Below are 14,156 nucleotides of genomic sequence, written 5' to 3'. Positions count from 1 at the left end.
CCTGTGCCCGCCGCATTAAATTCCGGCCGTCGACTCAGCCCGCTCATGTCATTAGCAGAAATTGCAAAAATAACGTGGCACGGGACGGGTAAAATGAAGTAATATAATTCCCGCTAAAGACCAAACATATGTATGAGCCTCGGTTCAGACGTGAGATAAAAGCATTTAAATTTTTTTAAAGTGAACTTGTGTGGGGGTTTTTGAAAGCCTCTGTCCGGTTATTTCAGTCTTTTCATCCGCTGCGAAGGACTGTCGACTGCCTTTCTGTGCGAATTTCGTTTGTTCGTAATATATTCAAATAAATCTCTCTTCCTGCAACATTTAGCCACCAAAATGTCCGTAACACGTCAGATTCGGAAGTTCTGTCCACCTCAAAATTACCAAACGAGTTGACAGAGTGGTTGCGGCAACGGACGCGGACTCGCGAGAGGTATGGTTTAAACCTCAATTCAGCCATACCGATTTAGATTCTCTGTGGTTTTCCAAAGACAGTTTACGTGGAATTAGGGCGCTTCCTTTGAAAAGGCCGACCGTTGTGGCCGAGCGGTTCTAGGCGCTTCAGTCCGGAACCGCGCTGCTGCTACGGTCGCAGGTTCGAATCCTACCTCGGGCATGTATGTGTATAATGCCCTTAGATTAGTTAGGTTTAAGTAGTTCTAAGTCTATGGGACCGATGACCTCAGATGTTAAGTCCTATAGTGCTCAGAGCCATTTGAACCATTTTTGAACCTTTGAAAAGAGACTGAATGATTTCCTCCCCAACCCAGGAGCGTTTTGACCTTGTGCAGTGACTATGATGACACCATAGTCGACTGGACCTTTCACTCAAGTCGAATGTAGATCACCATTTCGGTAGAGAAATCTGCGATTGCAAGACACAGAGGTGATCCGGCCCCGGATCACCTTGGGTTGACATACCGGTCAGCCTGAGTGTGATTCACATGATGTTCCCCGCGCTCCTTTAGGCAAAAGCTGAGGTGGTCCCGAAATTCCATCTGAGAGAATACGATACGAACAGTCAAAATATGTGACACACAGAATAAGTTTTACAGAATCCACAGGCAAATAATGCACACGACTTCTCCCCTTTACGCTACCTTGACGAGTGTGGCGTCAGGAAGAGCATCCGGCGATAAAGTTATATAACAAACTAATTTGCCAAATTCTACAAAAGTTGACCGCGTACTAGACGGGCCAAACTACAGAGAAAAAAGAAAGGGGGGGGGGGGATTTATTTTGCATTCAACAATGAAGTTAATTGCAGTCGATGGTCGCGTAAATTATATTTGGCTAAACTGGTTTCGACTGATACATTTTCAGTAGTCCAATACTTCTTCGACGCTGTCTGAGTCATGACATATATTTAATGATATAAACTATAGCATGAGCGTAAGGTAGGGGCAAACGTTATGTTGACGTCGAAGTCGTTAAAGCAGATACACGAGTTCAAATTGAATAAAGACGGAAACAAATTCTGTATTAGTTTTCTTTTCTTTTCACTGTATTAATTATTTGAAATTCCCGTCAGCTCCAATACAACGTAAAAATCATAAGCACAGCCAAATGTCAATAATCAAAAATGGCGCAACTTATTTGAAGAGTAAATTATTTCTAGGGTCTTTCTATTATATATGCTGCATGTGTCCCAAACAATACTTCCTTTTTCCACTGATCGCTAATGTTCGAAGGTATATACTACTAAACTGCTAAACCAGTCCATGGCAGCCGGTCCCAGTTGCAGGTTGCCTCTCTAACGACTTCCAGGGGCTACAAAAACTTGATCTTCTTTGTTTCATATAACTGAATAAATTCGTCCATAATCCACTCACAACGAGGCATAATCTTATGTTAAAGGTGTTATATGTAAGAAAAGTACTATAGTTACAAACTGCATATGTATTGCGCCAGGGTAACATACCCTCCGCAAAGACCAGGCTATATTTGAGAGTGAGAGCATTTAGCAACGCCAAATGAATTTACGCATAGCTCTTATGAAATTTTTTCTCGCTGACACCCCCACAAAATGGTGAAAGGAACAAATTTTATAGTTTACTACAGTTTCGCAGTTCACGCAGTAAAATTTCAGCATCATAAAAGGCTTTCTAATTTCTTCCCCTTTTATTACTGACTCTATTCACAACAGATTTTTCAGACAATCTCCATATGTAGCACTGAATGCATCTGTAAAATTATAATATCGTTGTACGACACATAGTTCAGGAGCTAAGACATAATTAACATTGAGATGTAAGGAAAAATAGCTTTTGCTTGAAACACAGCGCTAATAACCCAGACTACACACAACCCTGTGTCTGATACCGAGAGCATTTAGCGACCCCCAACAAACTTTAAACATTATTTCAAAAGTTTTTCTAAACTTTTTTCTCGATAACATGATTAACAACGAATACTTGATACATTAATTCATCCGTAAAGTAATCAGAAGTTTGAAATTCTTTTATACGTGGAAGCCAGATTCTGTAAAGAATCGGGGTTTCTTGGCATGTTACTAAATCAGTAATAGAAGTTCAGACTGTCCATTCCTCTGCAGCACAGGTTTTTTAATGCCATGTTATCTTCTGATACATATTCCAAGGTACACTCATTAACAGTTAAATTACGGCACCTACCTGAGACACCCGCCTAGCAGCGTGTAGCGGCCCTTGCTGCAAGTGATGACAGCTACAGTGCGTCGTGTCTTTGATTGGTTGGTTCGGGGAAGGAGACCTGACAGCGTGGTCATCGGTCTCATCGGATTAGGGAAGGATGGGGAAGGAAGTCGGCCGTGCCCTTTCAGAGGAACCATCCCGGCATTGGCCTGGAGTGATTTAGGGAAATCACGGAAAACCTAAATCAGGATGGCCGGACGCGGGATTGAACCGTCGTCCTCCCGAATGCGAGTCCAGTGTCTAACCACTGCGCCACCTCGCTCGGTGCATGTGTCTTTGATTGCACGAGATATCCTGATCCTCGCTTAACACACTGAGATTGGTAGGAGCGCGACCAACGCCCATACCTCACTCGGTGGCGGAGCAAAATGTGCCCAATATCTTTGACGTCAGATGACCTGAAGAGCCACACACGACACACAGTGTTTTTCAAACAAATCTGAGTCAAATCGTAACCGATGGGATTACCTTCCTGAAGATGCAGGACGCCTGTAGGATGCTTATAGCCGAACGAATGGACGATCAGTATTTGTACAATGGATTCTTATCTAGATCACCAACTCGCCAGGGTAGCCGAGAGCGCTAACGCGCTACTTCCTGGACTCGGGAAGGCGCGCCGGCGGATTAACGACATCGGGCCGGTGTGCCGGCCAGCCTATGTGGTTTTTAGGCGGTTTCCCACATTCCCCTAGGTGAATACCGGGCTGGTCCCCACGTTCCGCCTCCATTATCCGACTCGCAGACATTTGCACATTCGCACTATTGCATGGCTTACATTACATACAGACAGCTGGGGTACAGTGATTCCTTCCCGGGGGTGGCGGCAGGAAGGGCAACCGGCCTCCCCTTAAACTTACCATGCCACATATGATTAACCATGGCCGACCCTGCGTAACTGCGGGACAAGGCTCAGACAAAGAAGAAGAAGAAGATTCTTATGTAGATCACCGATGAGCGACGATGGTAGTCACTGTCAGGAGCCCCACTGCATCCTGTAAACATTAACCACATGAGAAAACGATAAGGGGGCTTGTTGATAATTGGAATGCCCCGAATAGTGTAGTTTAAAATGCACTAGTGACCTGCTACTAGAGTGTACCAAAGTGTTCCTTGAGTTACCTGTCCACCCATCCTTACTCTATTGCTAGTTTCCAACAACGGTGTTTCTAGTCTCATGCCAATCTCTATATTCTACGACGTACGTTTACTACAGGTTCACCAGCAGAGCGGTAGCGTCTGTACACCATAGTGAGGATGGTATGTCTGCACATGTTTACTGCTGTCCTGCATCGAACTGGCAAGTAATTAGGAGCACTGTGGCCCTTGTGTCCGGTATTAAAATCAATTACGGTCAACGGCGACGCCTTTGATAAACACTATGTTATTCACTGCTTGTGACTATGGCTGTCACATTTTTCTCCGAATCAAGATACTCTCGGTTAACCACTGACCCGACGGCAAGTGAAAAGGACAGCGCCTTTATAACCTCTAAACGGAGTTTCTCGTGAGGCTGGTATTCACTATTCGTTAATTAGAGCCAACCAGCACTCAACTAGTTAACTGATGGTACTGTCAATTTTGGATAATTAATCTGAAAAAGTTTTACCTGTAAAATAACCCAGCGCTATTCATGACATTACACAAATTGTATGTTCTGCAACGAAAATTACATCATTCGTTTTTCATTCATGCAGAGGTATGTAGCAGGTTTCAAAGTTTGCATTATTAAGTCTATAAACACAGTTAACTTTAGAAACCTCTTCTAAATATGTAACAAAAGTGTAACTTTACTTCAGAATTATTTTCCGACGTAAACAAACACGTAAGTCGGTCACCTGCTTTGTTGCTGCCGCTGCTTCGCTGCAGCGGTCCATCAGCGAACCTAAAAAGAGTGTGGCTTATGCAAAGAAATGCGAAACAGGGAGCTGCAAGTTATATAACAAAATTAAGTAAACCTAACACGGAAATTAAACGTAAATTTAAACTTTTGGAAACGTGATAACTAAAAGAAGTGGGTTTTTTTTCGCAGGGAAGCTGGGCACTTAAAATGCAGTCGATAAAAATGTAATATCAATGAAGATGTAGTTATATTACTCCAATGAACAAGTGCGAAAACCCTAATTGGGTTTCAGCATAAAAAATTGTGTAAAAAGTGGCTGGTTGATGTATTTCTTCAAGCAATCCTCTGCCTGAACGGAATGAAATTCGTTGATATGGCCTGACTTGAACACCATTCACTCGATTGTCACACCGATGCCCAGTACATTGTCTCATGACATCCCCGTCACACTTCACTCTGAACAACTTCATTGCCCGTAGCGACAGCTGCAAGGAAGCTTTATTCCAAAACAACAGCTTTCTCCGATAGGTAATGATAGTATTCTCCATCTCCCAGCCGGATCGAGTAACGAAACTTCCGTATATTTCTCAGACGTACCATTTATGCTTCTTCAATTAACGCAGCAAAAATCGGAAACTCTTGTGCTAGATTTTAAGTTGGTATCTCAAGGCAGCCTACACGGTAGGCGTATCTGGCTGCGCTGTTCAGACTGCAGACACAGCGCCAGCTACCAACGGACGCCAGAGGTCCCAGATAACATCGGCTGACAGGTCGGTCACAGTGCGTCAGATCTTCTTCGGCAGTTTTTGGCGGCGTCAATGTGGTTAAGGCCCCCGTAAACGATCAAATAATTTGTCCTGTTTTACTATGTTTGCCAAACATTTGACCATTTACGATGCTGTTTGAAGTGCTTGCCAAACAGAGATACTGTTCTACTTACCTTTCGTCGCATATATTCAGAGAAAAACAGTTCTAATACAATTTATGTCAACTATGGAAACTACGATCGTCTGTAAAAACAAAATACCACTGGCATCGACCAGCCATATATTGCGCAGGAAGAGGTTAATAAGGAAATCAGTACTCTACGCAAAACACGCAAGCGAGAAGTTTCCTGTTCTTCCGCAGACAATGTAGGCTATTTTAGTGTTTCCACGTTGTGGTATTTTAATAACCTAGCGTTAGAGGACCAAGCAGAAGACAATAAATTTTCGCATACTGATACTTCTGTCTTCTTTTTCAATGCGAAGGCGAAGCAAATCGAAACAAGTTATTAAAATTCACTGTCCCGTCGCAGAAATTTCATGTAATCGTCTTGTTCCGATTTCATCATTTCCTTTAACAGTTTTTCATATGTGTATTTCTCTCTCGTTTTAAACAATTCCCTGGACTAGCGTCTTGCTTTCATCATCATCTCCTCCTTTTAAATACACTGCCAGAGTCACTGTTAGAAATGCTTTATCTGCAGTTGTAGCCATCCCCGTTACTGTCAAAATACAGCATACACAACAGTGTATGCTTCAAAAGTTAGGTTAAATTTACAGGCTTTGTTGGTACGTATATGGGCTTCTTTAACAAATCTGTGGCTAGGTAAGAGTGTCTTCGATAAATAAGTTATTCGTCTGTGAGGGCCATTAGGTAAGGTTAGAATCTATTCAACGTATGAAGTAGGTTAGATTTTAACCTCCTAGGGTTGGACGGATACCCAATGTGTCAGTGCTTGGAGAAGAGTGCTGCAATGAGGCTTTTTCTATTAGAAAGATGCTGAAGGCATGTGAATTAACCATAACTACCTGGTATTCTGTTAACTTCTATTAAAAAGATGCTGAATGCATCTGAATTATCCATAACTATCTCGAAAAGAACATGGCGAGTATTGTACACTCTGTCCTCTGTTATTTGAATTAATAAATAAGTTGCCGGCCGGAGTGGCCGAGCGGTTCTAGGCGCTTCAGTCTGGAACCGCGCGACCGCTACGGTCGCAGGTTCGAATCCTGCCTCGGGCATGGATGTGTGTGACGTCCTTAGGTTAATTAGGTTTAAGTAGTTCTAAGTTCTAGGGGACTGATAACCTCAGATGTTGAGTCCCATAGTGCTCAGAGCCATTTGAACCATTTTTGAATAAATAAGTGTCATTGATTTGTGAGAAGAAGGGGGAAACGTTCTTTTACATACTCGAGATGATTCGTTGTGACTTTGAAGAACAAGATTATGAATTCTCTGTCTTACTGAATTTATTTCTAGTTGAAATTTGAAACCCACATCATGTAACAGAATCACCACCCTGATGGCATAAAACGCCGGTAAGCTGTAATAATAATTTGTAGGCAGCTGAGTCCACATACAGCCTCACAAAGAAGATCCACTGCAGTAACTTTAAGCATAAAATACGAAATTCTTCTTATCTGAACAAATTATTTTTTGAGGTTATAATTTACACCTAAAATTTCTGATAAAGAATTTTCCTACTTGTGGTTTGCAATAAACGTCGATTTCAGCCCACAAATTCGGAGCTATATCCCGGTTATTATCATTTTCATCCTCAGGATTCCACAAAACCACAGTTTCGGCCAATATGACCCAATGAAACAGACTAATATGGATTCCATTGATTGTCGTCCGAAGTCTGTACGTTCGGGTGATGAGATTGCTTACGCGCACGTAGTGGCGTACTGATTTGAAATGGTCGGCCGTCTTTGGCCGATGCCAGTCGTCACAGAGTCCACCGACATCGATGCCACTGTGACCGCAGTCTCTAACTTTCACTTTGTATCTGTGTCAATGTTGTGCTGTAATAGCAGACCCTTGGCTGTTCTGCGTACAAGCTGATGGCTCGCCATCTTGGACTGCCTGCATGGCGTACCCTTTAGACTCCCTTCAGACATGAAGAAGTATAAGACAATGTGAAATTCTGAAACAATGAAATGTTGCACCAATCGAACCATCAGGCCTCCCGGAAACTACCAAATGAGAAACACTTGGGAAGAAACAGAATCTAATGTCAACAGGATACGATACACACCTTGCTCTGATGAACCGATGAAGACTTCGTGAATCTTCGCATGTCATTTCGGAGCCTCCGAGAAAAATTCTTCAGCCGTTATCATTTCGAATCGTCTGGTGCCACCTCTTCCTAGCTGCTGTTAATATCTCTACCAACGCTCAACATACATTCCCAAAAATTTCTGTGTCGCGTTTACAATATTGGATAGTATGTTTCCATTTCTTTTTCAAATGGAACAGTTTAACAAACTTAACATATTTTTAACTGTTTTGGAACCACCAGATGTCGATATTGGATTTATTTTTTATTTTTATTTTTGATTTCAATATTTAAAATGTAACAGAACACCTTTTAAGTTAGTGACAAAGCGTGGTCCTACTGAGCAGCAACCGGGTGTGAGAATTTTATTACCTCTTTATTTTATTGTACTTAATGTACACTCCTGGAAATTGAAATAAGAACACCGTGAATTCATTGTCCCAGGAAGGGGAAACTTTATTGACACATTCCTGGGGTCAGATACATCACATGATCACACTGACAGAACCACAGGCACATAGACACAGGCAACAGAGCATGCACAATGTCGGCACTAGTACAGTGTATATCCACCTTTCGCAGCAATGCAGGCTGCTATTCTCCCATGGAGACGATCGTAGAGATGCTGGATGTAGTCCTGTGGAACGGCTTGCCATGCCATTTCCACCTGGCGCCTCAGTTGGACCAGCGTTCGTGCTGGACGTGCAGACCGCGTGAGACGACGCTTCATCCAGTCACAAACATGCTCAATGGGGGACAGATCCGGAGATCTTGCTGGCCAGGGTAGTTGACTTACACCTTCTAGAGCACGTTGGGTGGCACGGGATACATGCGGACGTGCAATGTCCTGTTGGAACAGCAAGTTCCCTTGCCGGTCTAGGAATGGTAGAACGATGGGTTCGATGACGGTTTGGATGTACCGTGCACTATTCAGTGTCCCCTCGACGATCACCAGTGGTGTACGGCCAGTGTAGGAGATCGCTCCCCACACCATGATGCCGGGTGTTGGCCCTGTGTGCCTCGGTCGTATGCAGTCCTGATTGTGGCGCTCACCTGCACGGCGCCAAACACGCATACGACCATCATTGGCACCAAGGCAGAAGCGACTCTCATCGCTGAAGACGACACGTCTCCATTCGTCCCTCCATTCACGCCTGTCGCGACACCACTGGAGGCGGGCTGCACGATGTTGGGGCGTGAGCGGAAGACCTAACGGTGTGCGGGACCGTTGCCCAGCTTCATGGAGACGGTTGCGAATGGTCCTCGCCGATACCCCAGGAGCAACAGTGTCCCTAATTTGCTGGGAAGTGGCGGTACGGTCCCCTACGGCACTGCGTAGGATCCTACGGTCTTGGCGTGCATCCGTGCGTCGCTGCGGTCCGGTCCCAGGTCGACGGGCACGTGCACCTTCCGCCGACCACTGGCGACAACATCGATGTACTGTGGAGACCTCACGCCCCACGTGTTGAGCAATTCGGCGGTACGTCCACCCGGCCTCCCGCATGCCCACTATACGCCCTCGCTCAAAGTCCGTCAACTGCACATACGGTTCACGTTCACGCTGTCGCGGCATACTACCAGTGTTAAAGACTGCGATGGAGCTCCGTATGCCACGGCAAACTGGCTGACACTGACGGCGGCGGTGCACAAATGCTGCGCAGCTAGCGCCATTCGACGGCCAACACCGCGGTTCCTGGTGTGTCCGCTGTGCCGTGCGTGTGATCATTGCTTGTACAGCCCTCTCGCAGTGTCCGGAGCAAGTATGGTGGGTCTGACACACCGGTGTCAATGTGTTCTTTTTTCCATTTCCAGGAGTGTATTTTACATGTAACATCACAAATTAAATGCAAGATTTAATTTTTATATTTAGTTCTCAAGACGGTTGCTTGAGATAGTAGAAAACGGTGATCTAAAAAGAGAACTGTAATTGAATAGCAAAATAAAAAAAATAAAACGTTTTAACTAAATTTAATTCTTTCCAGTACAAAGTTATCTACTATTTGATACTCTGCCGCATTGACTCCGATTACAAGTCTCTTTTTTTTTTTACGAACATTCTGCATAAACTAAATTCTCCACCAGTTCTTTCTCTGTCCAGACAATTTTGGGCTCCTTTATGAAGCACGACCCTCCTAATTATCATAATTCGTTCTTCTCAAGTTTCCACATGGCCACGTGTTGTGTATTACATGGTAGTAAACTGCAGAGTGTATTGTGAGCAATGATAGAAATAAAGTTCCTAAACGAGTCTGTGATCATTTTGGGTTTTGCGAATAAAGCCGTCTGATTCTCTTAATAATTTAACATTTGTTATTACAACGTTTAGGTAACAGCTATCAGTAGATCAATACTTTGAACTTGTAAAACAGTTCTGTGGGCCAGAGCTGGTGCCCTTCTGAAATTTATGTTCTATTACAAGTTACATTGGACAGAAGCCGAAATGACGCAATAAAAAATATAAATATATTGAGCAATGCAGACGGCTTTATTCACAAATAAAAGTAAATCATGTCAGTTTCTTGTCGGGTCTTCAGCCGAATCAAACTGTCATCTGCATCCGCGGTCCACCTGGCCGCCATCGTCAGGTGAGAAAAGCTAAGCCGCTGTCGCCAGTTATAGGCAAGAGCGGCTTAGCTTTTCTCACCTGACGATGGCGACCAGGTGGACCGCGGAAATATTGTGTGCAGATGACAGTTTGATCCAGTTGGAGACCCGACAAGAATTTGATTCGTTAATACGTCAGGAAAGTTTACATAGTCACAAAAGTAGTTTAGCGGAAATACCGAGTGCGACATCTTGACTTTATATGATACACTCATCCTTTACTGTAAGTACTATTAGATATTGAGCAATAATATGCTTTTCCGAAGAAGCTTCCTATGATTATTATTTGTTCAATAGTAATTCATTAAACTGTTTTTCTGTAGCAAGCATTATATTAATATTTCGTCCCCCTCCTTAGCTGAGTGGTCAGCGCGGCTGACTGCCATATGGAGGACCCGGGTTCGGTTCCCGATACTGCCATGGATTTTCTCCCTGATGGGAGGACTGGTACGGGGTGCACTTAGCCTCTTGAGGTCAGCTGAGGTGCTACTCGAACGATTACTAGCGGTTACAAGGACAAGAAACCCGAGAACGACCGGGAAAGTGTTGTGCTGACAACATACCCCTCTATACCGCATCAACACGGCGGTCGGTGGGGTCAGGTTGGTCCGTCTAGGGTCAGAACACGAAAAGCAAAATTTCATAAATAGCGGTGTGGAAACAGTGTACTTAGTAGCAGCAGAAAGAGATATACACCAGCGATACGTAACAGGACGGAAAACGTATGTACATTAACAAACGTAACCTCTACCCACGAAACAGTACTTCAGAAACGCACAAAGAATATTCTTCATGGTTACTTTTCAGACCACATGCTGTCGAAAACGACAAAAAGGGCACAAAAACCCAATTATAATAACGCAGTTTCCCTAGCGCTATTATTTTCAGATGAAAACCGAAACAAACCAAATAAAATGTTCATAATTTCTACAGAAATAAATTTGACACACAGAAGACGACACATGAGCATCTAAACATATCTGGAGGAATAAAAAGAAATAAATAATGTTTGCGTAAGGTCTATATTCAAAACAACGCAAATTATCTACAAGACTGATAGCAGTTACTGCTGTTTTGAACCACTTTTCTACCCTAATGTTGTACAGGTCCTAACCTCTCATATATTTAAAGTATGCAATAGTTGTCTGCAGCTATGCTATACAGTTTTACTCTCTGGACGTGAAAGAGACAGCTCGCATTACAGTCGCAGTTTTCATCAAAATAGATCAGCTCGGTAGATGTTGACAACACTTTTACTACTATCGTGTTCTTGCACTATATTGGACAATTCTGAGTACGAGGACTCACAACGAAGCTAACGAGACTAATACGGAGAATGCCTGTGCTGACAAAATATTTTGAATTAATAGTGGTCGTTCTAAAAACCAACCCACACATCATACGTTCCTTCTATTGACATGTTTTTGCATGTCGGCTCTGGAATACGACTGTACATCTGCAGAAAATTACACGTTCAATGCCCCTGAGTGTATCAATGTTTTCCATACGAATCACAATACAAGGAGACAGTTGTTGGTCGAAAATCCGACACACACCAAAGGGCCAGCACACATAGCTATTAATTCATCCTTTTTATAGGGACCTGCCAAACTCATGATCAGCTTCAGCTGGCCAAGTTCCACACACAGCTCAGTTAACAGTCGATACAGCACAATCCATCATGTCTAGCTAAGAATTTCTCATCCTTCATCGGTCCTAATCGTAAATAACTTTCTTGCACGTACTCGAGCGTCATTATCTGATGTAACAATGAACAACTGTTACTTATAATCCGTCTTGACTGCAAAAATTTATATTCACATGACCGGTTTCGGTTCCTCTAGAACCATCTCCATATCTGCAATTTCTGTTACAGGAGTAACCCGTCCACACTCAGCAACCTTCACATGCGGCGTCACATTTAATGTCATGTGCATAAAAAAATTTTTGCGATCAAGACGGATTATAAGTAACAGTGTAAAAAAAATGATTGCGGTACCCCTGCAGACATTATGTCTGTTTTTGCAAATGAACAACTGCACTGACCCACTCTTCCGACAATTTTTATTAACACACTTAAGGTGAGTTCTCGATGCTTATGGAACTTCGCCTGCAGAAAGTATAGTTAATTTGCAGAATAAATTGCCTTTTGCAATTTTTGCCGCGGATTTAGTCAAAAATTAAGTATAAAAGTTTTTTGTTTATAAAAACGACCGTCGGATCTGACTGTGACATACAGAGGCAGTTGCACTCTGACGATAGAAAAAGCAGTCATGTAGGATACTTATTGGTTCATGTTGACAATCTCCGGTGGGTACATAAAAGAAAGGTACACCATATGCACTCCATAACATTTCAAGGTAGTTCCCTCAGTCAAAAGTGGCTGAAGCACATTGTTTCTACACTACTGGCCATTAAAATTGCTACACCAAGAAGAAATGCAGATGATATTCCATATTCTGCTAACAGTCATTGGATCTCGACCAACGCGAGCAGCAATGTCGCGATACGATAAACCGCAATCGCGATAGGCTACAATCCGACCTTAATCGGTCGTGATGGTACGCATTTCTCCTCCTTGCACGAGGCATCACAACAACGCTTCACCAGGCAACGCCGGTCAGGTGCTGTTTGTGTATGAGAAATCGGTTGGAGACTTTCCTCATGTCAGCACGTTGTAGGTGTCGCCACCGGCGCCAACCGTGTGTGAATGCTCTGAAAAGCTAATCATTTGCATATCACCGCATCTTCTTCCTGTCGGTTAAATTTCGCCTCTGTAGCACGTTATCTTCGTGGTGTAGCAGTTTTAATGGCCAGCAGTGTTTATTGATGTCCTTTTTTCCTTTTGTTCACGACTGAAACTTGATTACATTTTTCGACTAAAATGCTTCGTTTAGACAAAACAGCTACTTGACGTTTTTTGTAAATGAACTGGTGTGGCCAAACGAAACTATCTTCGGTCGTCGATAACTGTAGGTCCATTGATTGCTCTGGGAGAAGACTCATCGAACTAGAAGACATGAAATATCAGTTCACTTCAGAGCATAAAAGAATAAAACATGTACTGTACTTTGACACAGTTCTTCGCCACAGATGTACTGGATAACCTGCAAATAAAAGTGACTTTCAAGCAGCACTTGATGCACTAATTAACAGACTGTTCTCTTGAAGTACAATATTCCACGTTTACGAAAATTCGACTCAACCTGAGACTTTGACAACTCGCTGGTCCTACACTATCATCTTGACTCCTCCTCATGAACTGGGCAGAGTTCTGGCATGCTCAACATTATATTGACCTCAGCGTGAGGGCGCTGCTGAGCTGAGAGGGAGACTTCGACTCCTGGAGTGCCTCCCTTGATTGTTTACGATTGCAGCGAGCCCTCGCAAATGTCTGTGGTGTGGCCCCGCGACCTCTGGATGATACTACATCAACATTTTAGTAATTAAATAGTTAGTTTTGTGACCTTCTGACTTGACACTTGTGAGTTACAGAAAAGTAACGATGGCTCTTTAAATATTGGTGTGCACGAATAATGCTACATTAACTTTTCGTTTCAGCGTTACATGTACGTCGTTTGATTTTTTCTAAACATCGTTCTCTATCTTATTAAAGTGGAAACTAGAATGAAAGCATATAGCCTTTGGCAATCTCGTAACGTCAACGTATGATACTTTTTATTAATGTATAATACGGAGTGTATCAGCATAATTAAATAAAATAAGTTGAGGAGCTTCATATTTTAACAACTTGTCTGTCATATCTGAGCATGGTAACGCCACTTTACATTTGATAATAACAGCTGACAAGAAATATGATAAATAATACTTGCATCTGTAAACTGAGTGAGGTGACTGGGACATTAAGCCTGAAGTATATTAGTAATAGCAGCAGAAATTGTTCTCGTTGTTGATATAATGATAATAACAATAACAATGATAATAACTTACACAACTTGACATTTAAGCGCGAACAGCTGCGGTTGATGTGGGGCGATAG

At 42.9% G+C, this 14,156-nt stretch overlaps 1 protein-coding gene across 1 annotated transcript in view; it reads left to right on the top strand.

The window, feature by feature from the left end:
* The window catches only part of LOC126088343 (Down syndrome cell adhesion molecule-like protein Dscam2), an 802,978-nt gene that overhangs the window by 279,298 nt on the left and 509,524 nt on the right, over positions 1–14,156 (top strand). The window lies entirely within an intron of this gene.

The sequence above is a fragment of the Schistocerca cancellata genome, chromosome 6, assembly GCF_023864275.1.
Source record: "Schistocerca cancellata isolate TAMUIC-IGC-003103 chromosome 6, iqSchCanc2.1, whole genome shotgun sequence".
NCBI lineage: Eukaryota > Metazoa > Arthropoda > Insecta > Orthoptera > Acrididae > Schistocerca > Schistocerca cancellata.
This window is presented reverse-complemented; position numbering and strand designations above follow the sequence as displayed.